Source organism: Papaver somniferum, chromosome 5 (assembly GCF_003573695.1).
Source record: "Papaver somniferum cultivar HN1 chromosome 5, ASM357369v1, whole genome shotgun sequence".
Classification (NCBI taxonomy): Eukaryota; Viridiplantae; Streptophyta; class Magnoliopsida; order Ranunculales; family Papaveraceae; genus Papaver; species Papaver somniferum.
This window is the reverse complement of record NC_039362.1, coordinates 103,216,679-103,233,443: the sequence shown is the minus strand read 5'-3', so window position 1 is coordinate 103,233,443 and position 16,765 is coordinate 103,216,679. Positions and strand designations below refer to the sequence as shown.

Here is a 16,765-nt window from a genome sequence, read left to right as displayed (position 1 = left end):
TATGAAGAAAAATGATTACAGCGTCGTGTGAATCGCAGCAAACCTTTGGTTATACCGCAACAATTACCCGAGACGATAACCTTGTCTCTTGTTCCTCACCAATATGCTCTCACAACGAAACCCTAGATTTAGCTCTAAAAGCTATACAAGAAATCTCTCACTGATCTCTTAATCGTTTTCTACACAATGCACTTCTACAAGGCCTAATTACCTATTTATATAGGTTACAAACTTGGCCATCAAGAATTCTAGCCGTTTTAGGAAAACCCTTCCCTAAATAACCACGACTAACTTTAGAAAATAATTAATTAATCTTCAATAACTAACAATCTCCCACTTTGAAGACTTATTGATTGTCTTCCATTCTTGAACTTTGGATTGACGGTGCTAAAACATCTTCATGTCAGTGCGGCTCCCCTCCCAGATCCTCATTCTGAGAGACCAACTAAAGCCTTGCAGAGCTTTAGCTTATCTGATGTAACTCCCTTGGTAAACATATCTGCCGGATTCTTCGAACCAAAAATCTTCTCGAGCTTCAACTCTCCTTCTTCTAAGAGATCCCGAATGAAATGATAACGGATATCTATATGCTTCATCCTAACATGATAGGCTGAGTTATTGGATAAATGTATAGCACTTTGATTGTCGCTAAACAGAACATTATCTCCTTGTTCCTTGCCCAACTCAGCTAATAATCCTTATAACCAAATCATATCCTTGCTCGCTTCCGTCACCGCTACGTACTCCGCTTCCGTAGTAGACAATGTCACCAACTTCTGTAAACGTGAGTTCCAACTCATTGCAGCTGACCCCATAGTATAAACATAACCGGTCGTACTTCGCCTTTTATCTACATCACCTGCGAAGTATGCATCCACATAACCCCTCAAGATAGAACCACCTTTTCCATAGCACAATGGTACGTTTGTGTTACCTCTCAAATACCTGAGAATCCACTTTACAACTTCCCAATGTTGTTTTCATGGGTTGCTTGCATATCTACTCACTACTCCCACTGCATGTGCAATATCTGGTCTCGTGCACACCATAGCATACATTAGACTCCCAATAGCCGAAGAATATGGTACGTTAGACATGTACTCCTTTTTTTCATCTGTCTTCGCACACTGCATACTTGAAAGACGAATTTGACTTCCAAGTGGAGAACTAACTGGTTTAGCATTCTCCATATTGAACCTTTTCAACACTCGTTCAATATATTCAGCCTGACTAAGCATAGGTACACCCTTAGCTCTGTCTCTTATGATCCTCATACCAAGAATCTGCTTTGCTTCACCAAGATTTTTCATATCAAAATCACTTGCTAATTGTTTCTTCAAATTCTCAACTTCTTATAGAGATGTTCCAGCAACCAACATATCATCCACATACAGTAGTAATATGATGTAGTCAGAATCATTCCTTTTGAAGTAACAACAATGATCTGCATTACACCGTGAGTAACCACTTCTATGCATGAAGTTATCAAACTTCTTGTACCACTGTCTCGGGGCTTGTTTTAAACCATATAAACTCTTCTTTAGCTTGCACACCATCTCTTCCTTGCCTTTTACTATGAATCCTTCTGGCTTCTTCATGTAAATTTCTTCATATAGGTCACCATGAAGAAAAGTTGTCTTTACATCCAACTGTTCAAGGTAGAGATCTTCAGAAGCCACTAGACTTAACACTACTCGAATAGTAGTCATCTTCACAACTGGAGAAAATATCTCGTTGTAATCAACACCAGGTTTTTGCTGGAAACCTTTCACAACCAACCTCTCCTTGTAGAGAATTTCTCCATTTGCTTCAGATTTCATCCGATAAACCCACTTGTTATGCAACGCCTTCTTACCTCTTGGTAATTTTACTAACACCCAAGTGCCATTCTCATCAAGTGAATTTATCTCATCCTCCATAGCAAGTTTCCACTTGCCTGAATCATCAGCCGCTAGTGCTTCCTTAATATCTTCAGGTTCGCCTTCATCCGTAAGTAATAGATAATTCAAAGCATACCTTGGGTTTGGTTTAGGAGTTCTTGACGATCTTCGTACTTCTTGTGAAACTATAGGAATAACTCCAACTGTAGCAGAAGTCTCTTCAACTTGTACTTCTCTTCCATCAGCAACATCATGCTCTTCTTGTTCCACACTTCTTCCATAAACGTCATCAATATCGATATACAACTCCTTATCGACGTTGCTTGACCTGGCATCTTCAACTTGTGTTGTATTCCTGTCCTTGTACATCTCATCCTCATTAAAAGTGACATCTCTACTTCTAATAACTTTGTGACCCTCATAGTCCCAAAGTTTATACCCAAAAGCGTCAATTTCATAACCAAGGAATATACACTTCTTTGCTTGAGCACCTATCTTAGACCTCTCACCTGGACTAAGATGAACATAACCAACACAAACCAAAAACTTTCAAATAGGAAATATTTACCTTTTTTCCAGTTCAAACCTCCTCTGGTATCTCCATATCTAATGGACTACTAGGTGTCCTGTTAATTAGATAAGCAGCCGTCTCTGTTGCATGTGCCCAGAAGGTCTCGGGCAAGCCAGACTGCAACCTCATGCAACTTGCACGTGCATTCAACGTCCAATTCATACGTTCTGCTACTCCATTCTCCCGTGGTGTCCTTGGAACTGTCCTCTCCAAACGAATTCCATTTGTAGCACATAACTGTAAGAATTCTGTTTTGTCATACTCACCACCGTTGTCTGACCTTAGACACTTCACCTTCAGACCAGTTTCTGTTTCAACCAAAGCTTTCCACTTCTTAAACACTTCATACACCTCGAACTTATTCTTCATGAAGTAAATCCACACCTTCCTTGAGTGATCATCAATAAAGGTGACATAATACTGGAACCCGCTGTGAGATGCAACATCAATTGGTCCCCATACATCCGTGTGAACCAAATCAAGTTTTGCACTTCTCAAGTCTCTTCCTCCTCTGCTGAAACTAACTCGTTTTTGATTTCCAAGAACACAGTATTCACAAAAACTCATATCAACAGACTTCACCTTAGGTAGATATCCTCCCCAACATAGAATCTTCATGTTCTTCTCACTCATGTGCCCTAATCTTCTATGCCATAAGTTAGTGTCTTCACCACTACTAGCCACTGCTAAAGTAGTTCCATCTGAAGTCCGGTATAGAGTACCGACTCTAACTCCACGAGCTAACACCATAACCCCTTTCTTTACTTTCCAATTGTGTTTCGTTAACACAACTTCACAGTCATCATCACAAACTTGGCCCACAGACACCAAGTTCTTCTTCAAATTTGGAACATGTCGTACATCCTTCAATTTCCATGTCGAACCATTTACTTTCAAGATCACGTCACCCAAACCGATGATGTCGCATGCTTCACTGTCACCTAAGAATACTTGGCCATTGTATCCTTCTTTATAAGAGATCATAATACTCTTATCACCTGTTGCATGGAAAGAATCTCCCGAGTCTATAATCCAAGACTCATATTGCTTTTCCTCAGAGAGTAGTAGAAAACCTTCTGTAATCACCTTCTTGTTATCAACTAGGACCTTCACCGGTTCCGCAGCTGCAACTACGTTGACCTCTTCTTGATTACCTTTGTTTCCACCATTATTAGCACCTTTGTTTTCCAGAAAGTCGCGTTTGTAGTGTCCTACTTTCTTACACGCCCAACACTCAACAACACCTCTAGGCCGGGATTGAGATCTCCCCCTAGACTTTCCTCTAGACTTCCATCTAGTCTTGTTGTTATTCCTATTTGAACTCCTGTCTCTATCTTCTTCATGCGTACTTAAGGCCGAGCTTGAAGAACTAGAAACATAACCTTGTTCTATTCTTCTCTCCTCTTTAGCAATTAACCTTTGTTGCACATCATCAAGCTTCAACTTCTCGCTCCCTGCGGAATTGCTAATGGTTGTCCTTGCAGTCTCCCAACTCTTTGGTAATGACGACAACAACCGTAAAGCTTGAACTTCATCATCAAAAGTAATACTAACTTTTGAAAGCTGAGAAATAATTGATTTAAACTTCCCAAGATGTGCTGAAATCGCTTCGCCTTCTTGCATCTTCAGATTAAATAATTGTTCACACAACACAATCTTTCCCGAGGCTGATGACTTTTGATACAACTTTTCAAGTTTATCCATAAGATCCTTCGTACTAGTTTCCTCTTGTACGTTATTGTAGACTTCCTCCGCTAGACATCTACGGATCACGGCTACACACTTGAGATCAAGAGTTGTCCATTCATCGTCTTCGCGTGCTCCCTTTTTCGCAACTCCACCCAATGGATCAGCAATGTCTTTCTCATATAGGTAGTCTTCCATCTGAGACTTCCAAAACGCAAAGTTCTTCCCATTAAAAACTTTAACCCTAGCTACCGTACTTTCGTTATTATCACCCATAACTCCCAATCAAATCGTACTACGATAAACCCTAAAGCTCTAACCCGAGCTTTGATACCAGTTGTCAGGATTTTCTTAGGGAATAATCACTGACAACCGCGGAATAACGGATCTTGAGATATTATGATGAATAATAAGTAAACCAAGCACAAGCAACCATAATAATACGAGAAAGATAAATCAACTCACAAGACACAAGATTTATAGTGGTTCAACCAATACATACAACTTGTATATATTGTCTACGTCCACTTTGAGCCGCACCAACTCAAATCCACTATGAAGAAAAACGATTACACCGTCGTGTGAATCCCAGCAAACCTTTGGTTACACCGCAATAATTACCCGAGACGATAACCTTGTCTCTTGTTCCTCACCAATATGCTCTCACAACGAAACCCTAACTTTAGCCCTAAAAATTATACAAGAAATCTCTCTCCGATCTCTTAATCGTTTTCTACACAATGCACTTCTACAAGGCCTAATTACCTATTTATATAGGTTACAAACTTGGCCACCAAGAATTCTAGCCGTTTTAGGAAACCCCTTCCCTAAATAACCACGACTAACTTTAGAAAATAATTAATTAGTCTTCGATAACTAACACACAACTACTTCCATGTCATCCTTTTGTCCATTCTCGACCTGCAATATCATCTCAACAAGGTTAGAAGGCTCGAATCATAAAATCCAAGTGTCGACTATGGAATACGGGCACCTGCGTATAAACAATACACAAGTTTCGTATTTTATCATCCCATGGAGAAACAAAAACAAGCAAGTTAAGAAAAGCGAAAGAGTGCGTTTTCAACAACCCTGTCAGACATATTCCTGCACTGCCTTCTACGAGAATAGGAAGTGGAGATGATTGGTAAGGAATTTAAACATGAGTTATACATAAAAGGTTGCGTATGGATGTCTAGTACAACATGTTAAGATTTCACATTAATCGGATGCCAACATAGATTGTTCACCTTAGAGCCAGTATCAACGCTTCCCTTGCTGAATCAGGCTCTAATTAAAAGAAGAAAAGGTACTCCTTCAACACGGATTTGTCAACTCATGACTTGAAGCACGAATGCCTATGCCGGTTTACGCTGCCACCTTCGATCAATTCTCATCCCATGTCAAAAAATAATAATTTTACACATATTTTAATCGCTCAACCCACTAGCAGAAGACTACGTCAGATCGTATCTCTTTTTTTCCTCTTGGAAGGTTACTCAAGTTTTATGCTGTCAAAGAAGGCGGGCGTACACGTCAGGATCCTCTCACTCAATACCTATGACGATGCTAACCTCAAAATTTCTCTTGCTGGCACCGGTCTCCTCACTTTATGAAGCGGAAATAGCCTCATATCGAAGTACCCAAAAATGTTGAGTTGGGGACTGATAGGATATTTATCCCTTGCTACCTGATTTATAAGATTAATCGTTGTTGAAGCTCTGTCGCATCCAACTTCAAATTTTCACACGCAGAGCACCTCCTTCAAATCCTCATGCGTCATCTAGATCGCGTTATTTAAATTCTTATTATCTATCTTCTCAAACATCCACCTATGCCAGCATCGATTGCTCCCCTTGGCTCGATGCCTAAGATACTTGCATTACCACCCTTAGGGTTCAATATAGGTAAAGAAAAAATACTTTTACAGAATGAGACGTGGGAACTTCACAAAGAGAGCGACTTTCTTCTCTTCGTCATAATGACATGGGAATCAGAATTTTAGTCTCGGGGCTCCTACATTACTCCACAAGCAAGTTAAGTTATGATATCAACACTGCAGTGATTCACCTGTATGAGTTGCGCTTGCCAATCAGCCAAAAGGGATTAATATTGATAAATTACATTTGAATTTCTAAAGATTATACCGTATTTTATCTTGCATATACGAATCACCATCGGAATTGAGGCATATAATGGATCAATAACCAGTACGAGCACACCAAAAGAACGGAAGAACATATGTCTTTATTCGTCCGATATCTGTGAAAGAGGCAATTACTTTCGTTCTATATATCGTTCAAGGTAAGTGTTACTCGCGACTGACACAATCAATCAATAAAATCTTTAAGTATGGTATCACTAAGGTTTCATAGCAAACACACTATGCATATTTCAACTAGATTGAATGCGGATTTCTCTTGAAACAGGAACTTCCTTTGCATCCCTACTTCATCCATGATCCATCAAGTCCCGCCAAGATGAGTACCATGTCCTACTGGGTACTGAGAAAAATAATTCAAGGTTTAAGAACTATTGTTATCTCAGATACTGAAGAAGGTGTTTTATCGGTTTATTGAAGCTTTTTCCGTCGTCCTTGCCGTCGACAAGATCTACATGGCCCACTGCTGCTACTAACTGCATCGCTTAATTTATTATCTATCTTTACTGCCTGTTGAGATTATTAGTCCCACATTGTTTGGACAATCTAAGATCCTGCTATTTATAATCCTATGGGCCTCTCCACTTATTGCCAATTGGTTTTGAGTTGGATACCCGTATTCTAACATGGTATCAGAGCAGGCAATTTGCGACGAGTCTTTAGACCGCGCCTTTACTCCGCGTCACCCGATTTATTGTCCACGTGTAAGACCCAACGAGGCTACACGTGAGGGGGCGTGTTGAGATTATTAGTCCCACATTGTTTGGGCAATCTAAGATCCTGCTATTTATAATCCTATGGGCCTCTCCACTTATTGCCAATTGATTTTGAGTTGGATGCCCGTATTCTAACACTGACGACCGATATCACGATAAGATATCAACGAACTTCTATACCCGAGTCTTACATACTCCAGTCTATATTAGGAAAACTATCAGAGTCCATCAACAACTTCTTCTGATTTTATCTCCCACCTTGCTGCTATCATCCGCAACTCGAGTCATCATCCTATGGCCATTCTTGTTCATATGTTGTCTACAACTACTTGTTGCAGTCATAACAGCATTTACTGCCTACTTGTTGGAGAGCCTATGTCAGGAACACTGTTTGGAGAATGCAAAATCTAAGAGACCTAATGTTGATGGAAGGAGCAACTACTATTGGTGATATAGCAGACGAAACTGTCAACCATGTCTCTACTCCGACCAGCTTGGTTTAACTCCCTAGTGATTGTCAAAACTATGAAAGGTTGCTGCTGCCGCACAAGAAAGAATAAGAAGGAATTGAGAGGATCAATATTTTCTCACAATAAACATCAAATTTGAAGAAACAAGTATCGTTCGTGTTATAATGACTAAAGGAAAAAAAAAATATTCCTCGAACTTGCCCAACCGACGCCCTAATAGGGTGGAAAAGACCAAAAATATGATTGATTCCCATATATGTGACCCATTCTATACCGAATACAAATACTTGCCCAAAACTAAGGGGTTAGTCCACGAGTGAGTTGGAGGGAGTTTAATGTATTTTGAATCTTGGGGATTTTAAGGGAGTGTAAGATAGTATAGGGAGTTTGAGAGAGTTTGGTGTGTTGAGTGTAGGGAGTTTGAGAGACTCTCCCAAAATCTCTACTTTTTTGAGAGATTTGGAGTGAGGCAAAAATACACTATAAACTCCCTAGAACTCCCCAGAACTCCCAGAAAAAAAAAACTCCCTATCAATCTAATTTTTACCACTAACAGGGAGTTTAAGAGTTTCTTTCAAACTCCCCCACGACTAACGGGGTTTTTTAGGGAGTTTGAGAGACTCTTCTAAACTCTCCCACGACTAACAGGGATTTTGAGAGACTTCCTCAAACTCCCTCACGACTAACGGGAAAAAACACAATTACACCCAACTCCCCCAACTCCCTTGAGAACTAACACCCTGTATATGTGTATTTGAATAATGGCTAAGATGCCCTTTATACGGTGGGTGTCGACATATGGATTTGATTAGTAAACCCATTAATGGCTAATGAGTAATTAAAATTTTAAAATTCAATACCATGTATTAAAATCAATTTCAGCAATACATAGAAATACGGTCTATCCACCATTTCTCTGTCTCAAGACTTCTTCCGAAGAACAGATAACCTAGCCATGACCTAACCCCAAAATCAGCAATAACCTAACCTAACGCCGATATGTATGAAGAAGAGATCTGAGATTTTGGTCTGGAAAACAAATCAAGGTATACTTTTTATCTCATAGCAATTTTCGAGACGGGTTTTTGATTAAAATTTTGATTTTAGATGGGTTCTTCATCTACATCGAAGAGGAATATATAAACAGATATTTCACTGATTCATTCATTGTCTGTTTATTTTAAAGAATCGATTGTTGTTGGTGTTGCTGGTGCCTTTGCTAAAACCACTATTGCCCCATTGGAACGCATTAAGATTCTCTTGCAGGTTATTAGGTCAATTAAATTTTTGCGTAATTGTTGATTTGAAAAAATTGTGATCTTCTTATTATTTTTTGGGGATTTTAATTTATAGACTAGAAAAGAAGGGTTTCATTCAATTGATGTGTATCAATCTATGGAGAAGTTGTTGAAGCATGAGGATGTCTTTGGATTCTATGATTAAGTCATAATATGCTACTTGCTGTATGAGTTCTTTTGTGACATTGGTTTTTGCCGGAAAAAAAATGAAGCTTTTCATTCAAAGGATTCCTTGTTTTTGGTCTAATTGGGAGGAAACGATGCTAGTTCCATATTCAGCATGATATATGAGCAATGGGTACAGGTCCTGTTGTTGATCTTTTAGTGGGCTCTGCAGCTGGTGGAACTGCCGTTGTGTTTACTTACCCATCAGAATTAGCTCTAACCAAGCTTGCTTATCAGGTAAATGCAACAAAAAGCTAGTGCCCATACAATGTTTCTCTTTTGATAGCAAACTGTAATGAAACAGATAGAAAGAGGATGAAGCGTCCATGCAATAGAAATACTTTCAGGGTAGATATAAGTTTTGCTGCCAAGATCCCAATGCAGGTCATGGCAAATGCATTACGTGGTCAAGAAAATGAGAACTCACAAGAAGCTCTCAGAGTTCTGGATATAGTTTTACGACAGCATGCAGCGAAACAGTGAGTGATTTCTGTATGTGAGTGTATCTTTGTATTATTTTCTTAAGTGAAAGTTAACAGATATGTATGTGAGCTCACATCGTTCTTACGCTGGCTAGTGCACAGTAGTGTGTATGGTCCGTTTGCACTATCTCTTATGCAAGGTTAAATTGATAAATTATGGTCTTGTTAATTAGCCATGTTAACCATTCGATCACTAATTGGTTAGTCCTTGAGGGACTAGTGCCGCAATAAGTTAAAACAAGTATAGACTTAGTAATAGTCAGTAGTTTAGGTTTGGTGTTTTTGGTTCATTCGTCTTTTGCTAACTAATGAAATGATTAAGTTATCATTTTTTAAGTTATGGGTCTGATAAGACTAGTACTAACATATACTGAGTTTCCTTTTCTTCTACATGGTATGGCTAACAAAGAAGAGTAAAAGAAGATGACTAGAGGTTACTGCTATCATTTGTTTTTAATACGGATTTATGTGAAAATTCTGTTAAGCTTCAATCTTGGAAAAATAATTGAAAATCTTCTCTAGTTAGATTAATATACTATGTAAGTTGGGTTTAGTGCTAGCCCCTATTTGCCTCAAACTTTCAAGTCAAATGTGATATTATCATCTTATTATTAGATTGTCCATTTAATTTTGTTATCTCTGTTTTCACTCACCTTGTCTGATACAGTGACTAAGAAATGTGGGATTGTCGAACGAGGTTAACTATAGTAACCTTCGGATAATTAGTTGTAAGATCTGTGGATAGTTGAGATATATAGCTGTCCCGGTTAGTATATTTGTGTTTGTACTCAACTTTTTGGATCAAGTTACGGAGCTTTAGTTAACTAAAACGTGGTTGCAACGAGTTCCCAAGCATCTTTTTATTGCATTTCGTCATAATACGCTGATTGGATCTTCATTTGAAATCTCTGTGATTCAAAATTGTGACGAGAGGAGACTGTTTGCGCTGAAATGTGTTTGTTCTTTTTCCCCTTACCTCATATAATTAAGCTTATAAGTATCAAATGGGTTGGAATGGGTTTTGTATAATCCAGAACTCCACGGGTCCGTGGTCCGTATGTTTTAGTTGAGAGAAAACTGTACGTCAGAAGCAATTATTACTTTGTGCAGAATGGAGAGGTAAACTCAGTCCTGTGGTTTACCCATTTTGATAATTAGAAAACAATTGCTCTTTAAATATTCTGCCGTGTGAAAAATGAACGTATTGCTTTTGGTGCAACAAGGTTTTGCTCCTGCCATAAATGCCTTTCATCTGACATGCTTTGGTTGAATTGTAGGGTTTCTTCTTGTTCCTCAGTCATTCTTCCACAATGAGCCATGGAACTTTGTCGAATTGGGCGGTGGAGTCCTAGGGTGTAAAGGGTTTCATTCTAGTTTTAGGACCACTCTGGGGGATTATCTCTGAATATTGGTAATTAAGCTTTTCATATTCCCTTGGTGCTGCAAATTTGTTGTTTTGTTTAAATTCAAATTTTAATCACTTTGATTATACTGCAGATGTGTCTACTATAATTACAATACATCCAGGGTCTGTACTTGACTATTTAGTTGCTAACTAAATAAGAGTAATTTTGCTTAAAATGTTGACATGTTTTTTGTTGTATAAGTCATCTCATTGAAAGATTTGATTGCTGACAGGCTAAGCGAACGCTTAAAATTTAAGGATCAAGGTTGGGTCACTGGACTGAATGAGTTGGCTTGTCGTAAACAAACGTAAGCTTTAATTATTCCTATTGTATTTAAATTTCCTTTTTTTTAGAAGATAGTAGAATGCTGAAGTTAGTTTGACACTCCACACTCTTACAATTCGGGACTTTTATTTCTTGCCCTCTATGCCTTTCTACATTGCAGTTTTGCTATCAACTGAAAATGGGAAGATGCGGATGCGCAACCTGTAGAAGTCACAGTGTATGACTATGATGTTACAAAGTTTAGTAATATCAAGTTACATGACTCTGCTAATTACCCATGCATCAAAGTGGGTAAACCGAAAAGGCCGACATACATCCCAATTGGGGTAAAAAGATGATACCTGTTATATGTTGTGTTGTTTTAATGTTTTGTGCATAATGAAAAAATGCTTATGGTACATACTATAGCTTGTGGTTGTTGTTCTCTGTAGCTCTGTGAGTTGGTATCTTAACAACGATACACAAAGGCACTGTCCACTTTCCAAAGATCTTCACTTGTGGAAAAATCAAGGCAAAAACCCCGGGAGCGTATGACTGCTTTGAGAAATCTGAGCATCTCCATAGTTTTATTCTATTTTTAATAGCACACAGCCAAAGCTTCTGGAATTTCTCCGATTTTGAAGAGCCATGAAACTTACCTCTGACACTTTAATCTCGTTTTTATCCTGAGATTATTTTGCTTGGGTATGCGCCCAGGCGTTGTACTTGGAAGAGAGTCTTGAATGTTTCCGTGTGTGAAGTATGACGTTGAAACTGATCCTCCGGTAAGTTATCAATACAATAGTCTCTAGTTCAATACTTCTCTGTTGCCATTATACCTTTTCTGTTTTTAAGTTGTAGAAATTAAATTATTGCTAATAATGAGAGTTGGAACACCTTATAACTGCTCAGCAATAGCCTAAATTAGTTCGCCTTCTGTTTGATTTCTCTGGAGGGATTCTGGTACTGATTAGTTAAGAATGGGCTTGTAAATAAATATTTTAGTTTGAGCAAATGCCGACTGCGTCTCTGTGGACACCAAAAGTATATGTAACTTTTGGTTGTTGTCTGCGGAGAACTAGGGATATGAATACAATCGATTTGCTTGAGCACTTGCCAGCTTTACAACAGCTCCTTTTCCGAGTTCTTGGTTGCCAGGTAAACCTTCTTCTATCTTGTTTTCTGTTGTGAGCATATGCTTAGTTTGTGCTTCCTACCAGACTGAATATTTATACATTTGATCCTTCATTGTTGACATTTGAAGAACTTATCATAGCCACAAGTAGCAGCAGTTTACAACTTCGTGATCCAGTTAGCACTTTCAATGGTATGTGAAATGTGCAATATTAGTTGTTCTTCTACCCCCCAAAAAATATGAATAACGTTGTTACATCTTGTTGAATTTTTTTTCTTTTCAAACAGGTCGCTGGGGAAAGCATTAAAATCTAGAATGCCATCAGCGATGGTACAGTTAATTTGGTTGACAAGGGTATTAGAGAGGATTTGCGTACATGTTTCTGATTCTCCTTAATCCGCTGCCAGGGAATTTTTTTTCTTTTTCTTTGAGGAGGTGTCCTTAACATGTCAGTTTTTATTCCTTTGTTTTTCTGTTCATATAAGGGAATCATACGTTGTTGTTGTTTTTGTTTTTTTAATCATCCAAATACAAGATTTAGATGCTAATATTGATAAGACATGGTCCCCATAAGACATCCTTCAATAGACAACCAATTTACTGATTACGTAAGCTTTTATGCCCCTGTAAGCATATGGTCTTCTTGACCAACATAGTGGATGAAAAGTGAACTTGGTGCTTACGGGTACTTAAGTCGGAGCAGACTATTAAATGCATTGATCTATTTGTTGAGTAATGTGATGAAAATTTGTCTGTGAACAAGTGTTGTGCAAAAAGCCAACTTAGGTTGCACAACAAAATGCAGTCAGTTTTGTTCATGTGAACAACTTCTGTTTACAAAGTATATTTTATGTACATATTTGTATGTGTCTCTTTTAGAATAAAAGAATTTAGGAGCAGTTTGGGACATTTGTATCTTATCTCTAAGGTCTTTAAGGTCTACCTTTAGTACAAATATCCATTGCAACCTTTTTTACTGTTGTATCACAATCTACTTACAACTTTTCATAGCGCTTGTGGTTATTTTTCATTTGTGGAAAAAAAAATGATATTGGTAAAGGCATTCAAAATATACCAGCATTCATTCAAATGTCAACAATATAAAAGAACAGACAGTAGTTTTCAAACTCCACAAGTATATAAATTTAAGAAGGCTATTATTGGGGCGTCACACTTCAATAGAAGGGATTCACTTGGATTTTTAATGTCCAAAAAAATGGTTATGGGATATCCTAACACATACAAAATGTCTAGATTACCCTTTAACTAGAAGTGATTTTACGTCCAAGTTTGGATTAATTCAACCATAGAAATTTATTTGTATGTAATTTTACGTCCAGGTTTGGGTTAATTCCAACCGTAGAAGCTCATTTTACGTCCAGGTTTCTTTTAATTCCAAACGTAGAATCCGATTTTACGTCCAGTTTTCTGTTAATTTCAACCGTAGAAGTGATTTTACGTCCAGGTTTGGATTAATTCCAACCGTAGAATTTTATTTGCCCAGGTTTGAATTAGTTCCAACCGTAGAAGCTTGTTTTACGTCCAGGTTCCTTTTAATTCCAACCGTAGAAGTGATTTTACGTCCAGGTTTGGAATATTTCCAACCATGGAAGTTTATTTTACGACCAATTTTTCTTCCCACAAAAACTTTATCCCTGAATTCACCAAGTATACAACAAAATTCATTAATTTAATTTTTATCTAATTAAATTAAAATTAACTAAATAAGGGTTGTTTAGTCATTACAAAATTATTTGAAATAAGGGGTTTTTGATATTACTTATGGGTGACCCGTTTTTGTCCTATAGGTGACGCCCCAATAATAGCCTTCAAATTTAATATGATGCTCTCTATAATAATCCCACTGGTGGTTCAAAAACTGCCTTAACTATACATGGGAGTGAAGCAAAATATGGTGGAACAAATGTACCAAAAACTGCTGGAGTTACTTTGAACAAGGGTAGCAGAATCTGTCCCCCGCAGACTCGGTTGTTGGTTGTTCGGTACAGAACCTTCAGCTGTGTGTTCCATTTCAACTACTCAAATGTCTCCATGACTCCAGCAACACCCACTATGGCAACCTTACAAGTACTTTTCAACAATGTCTTAACTTTCAAAAGGTTATCGGTGGAATGCAACCTAAGTTTCCCTAAATATTATACCAGAATGAATTTGACAGAATCTCAAAAACCTTTTCAACTTAACTTTTCTAGGAATTTCACAATCAAGAAAAAAAAAACAGTAACCAATCTATCAACTCTTTTAAAAGACTCTAAGGAGAAGTTTTACCAATCTACCAACTCTTTCAAAAAATTCTAAGGATACCACAGACCTAACAAACTCATTCTACTCTTCATTAAGAAATTCAATATCACAATGCAAAACTGACAACACACAAACTAACAAATCTAAATCAGCCCCCAGACCTCTATATCCTTTACAACATTCAACCAGAGTATAAAAAAAGCCCTAAATGGCACTGGATTATGTAACAACTTCTACCCAGTCCAGGCTCTTCTCTGAGGCGTTCTGGGATCCTACAATTTCGACAAGTTAATGTCAGCTGGCTTTTCAGGTCTGCAGTATTCATAAGCTGTCTTTGTAGTACCTTCACCTGTATTGCTTTAAGTCCAAATTAACCTGTCCTCCATATGCACAGCGAACTGAACCTCCTGGATATATTGTTGCAACAGTTTGTCCAACTCTGGCATACAATCTGGGATATCCCAGCTTTCATCCACTGCATTGTGAATATTTGAGATCGCTAGCTCCATTTTTGTAGTTCAATAAATTCATTAGGCTACTAACATCTTTTTTAGTACCTCTACAAAATATCATAATGACATCAGAGCACATGAAAATGTGGGAAAGAGCAATAGTACCTCTTGGAGAGGAAATGGAGTGAATCTGACCTTCTTCAAGCAAACTGAGCTATAGCCCCGACTTTGTCTGAAAAATGTAGGCTATGTAGCTCTGTTAACAGCTTTACATTCAAATGTTCAACATTTACAGGTTTAGCTTTACATTGGCAGCCATCCGATAACATCTCTTCTGTCTTCATTAAACAACGACAACATCTCTACAGCCTTCAACCACTACCACCAGGTTGCTTCAATCGCCACCAGCACTTCATATCCATAACCATTCATATCACCTACAATAATCCACCATTTCATCTAAAAGATATGTACAAAACATCAAATCTCGTATAGATGGAAACAAATAGAAAATCTAGTAACTAAGTTTTAATAGCAAGAATATCTCCATAATTGCAAGATCTTGATGACGACATTGAAACATTATATCCTTTCATGAACAACAAAACTTCTGGGCATGTGAAACCAGCGGTCAGTAGCTATATTTTGATCTATTTAACTCTTTGGTGGTTTATACATACAGTACGCATAGATTTATGGACATTCTAGTTTCTTTAGGTATATAAATTCTCATTTTTGCCATCATATAATAGAAAGTTGAAGACATGCTGCTGACAAAGTGACAAAATTTGCAAGAAAAGGAGTTCGAATATTTTACAAACTGACAAGAAACAAGCCAACTACTGAAGTTCTGGTCGAAGCTTTTTGAAAGACAACAGTGGAGCTCTTGGCAAGGATACAGAACAAAAAATATCCAAAATCTTAACTAAGATGTAGCTAGCAGTTTACTCTTTTCACCTTTACACAGTACCAAAATTCAATTTAAGTATCATCAATCCATAAGCAAATGAAGAATAGTTTCATAAGGGAGGTAAATATCATTTTTCTAACATATAAAGGCACATATGCTCAACATCTATCAATTGATAGCTATATTTGCACCTACAGCATCAAAAGTAGCAACACTGGTGAATCATCAATATCATATCCAATACTCTACAAATTTCTAATGTTGAATTATTCACTGAAACAGTAAATTTACATAGTGATATTAGCCACACTCCACAAATTCTAATCCAAGACATTCATATGAATCATATCAAAAAGATTCAGAAGACTGAGTCAACTCAATTAACTCAATCAAGATTTGTTTCGATAACCCAGAATTAAGGATTGAAAAAAAAAAGACCAAAATTAAATACCAAAAATCAAAAATCCCCAAAATTAAACAAGACCCAATTTCATTTTCATCTTAAAAACAACGAAACCTAAGTTGCATGTTAAGATCTAAACATTTCTGAGAGAAAAAAAAAACGAAATTATACAATCCCTAAAACACAAAACTGGAACAGAAGGATATTTTTATTCTTTTGAGATTTGAGAGTATGAGAGATTTTTACCCCTTGGTGAGATCTGTGAGGTGAATTTCTGGTGAGATTCGAGAGTTCCAGAGATTAATCCTTGGTGGGATCTGTGAGGTGAATAGTTTGTTAGGGTTTTCTGAAGAGTTTGAGAGTTAGGGTTTTAAGAGTTCGAGAGTTTAGGGTTTTCTGATGAGTTATTTCATAGTTTGAGAGATTCAGATGTAGAAGAGTTGCAGACATGGTGAGAGGGTTTTCTAGTTTTTTTTTTTTTTTTTTGTGAGAGAGTTCGGT

At 37.6% G+C, this 16,765-nt stretch overlaps 2 long non-coding RNA genes across 14 annotated transcripts; one reads left to right on the top strand and one right to left on the bottom strand.

Moving 5' to 3' along the window:
* The first annotated feature begins 8,360 nt into the window (after positions 1 to 8,360).
* LOC113282342 lies at positions 8,361 to 12,835 on the top strand. 13 transcript variants are annotated; one of them, XR_003326831.1, is made up of 8 exons: positions 8,361 to 8,530; positions 8,671 to 8,750; positions 8,838 to 9,426; positions 10,707 to 10,840; positions 11,068 to 11,142; positions 11,281 to 12,257; positions 12,364 to 12,426; positions 12,522 to 12,835. It is a non-coding gene; the product is annotated as an uncharacterized LOC113282342 (long non-coding RNA). The 13 variants fall into 13 exon arrangements; XR_003326830.1 differs by lacking the exons at positions 8,671 to 8,750; positions 8,838 to 9,426 and having other exon boundaries at positions 11,281 to 11,446; positions 11,552 to 12,257; XR_003326834.1 differs by lacking the exon at positions 8,838 to 9,426.
* A 1,570-nt stretch (positions 12,836 to 14,405) lies between these two features.
* LOC113282341 lies at positions 14,406 to 16,765 on the bottom strand. The gene is made up of 2 exons (XR_003326822.1): positions 16,511 to 16,765; positions 14,406 to 15,388 (listed from the first exon to the last, which is right to left on the bottom strand). It is a non-coding gene; the product is annotated as an uncharacterized LOC113282341 (long non-coding RNA).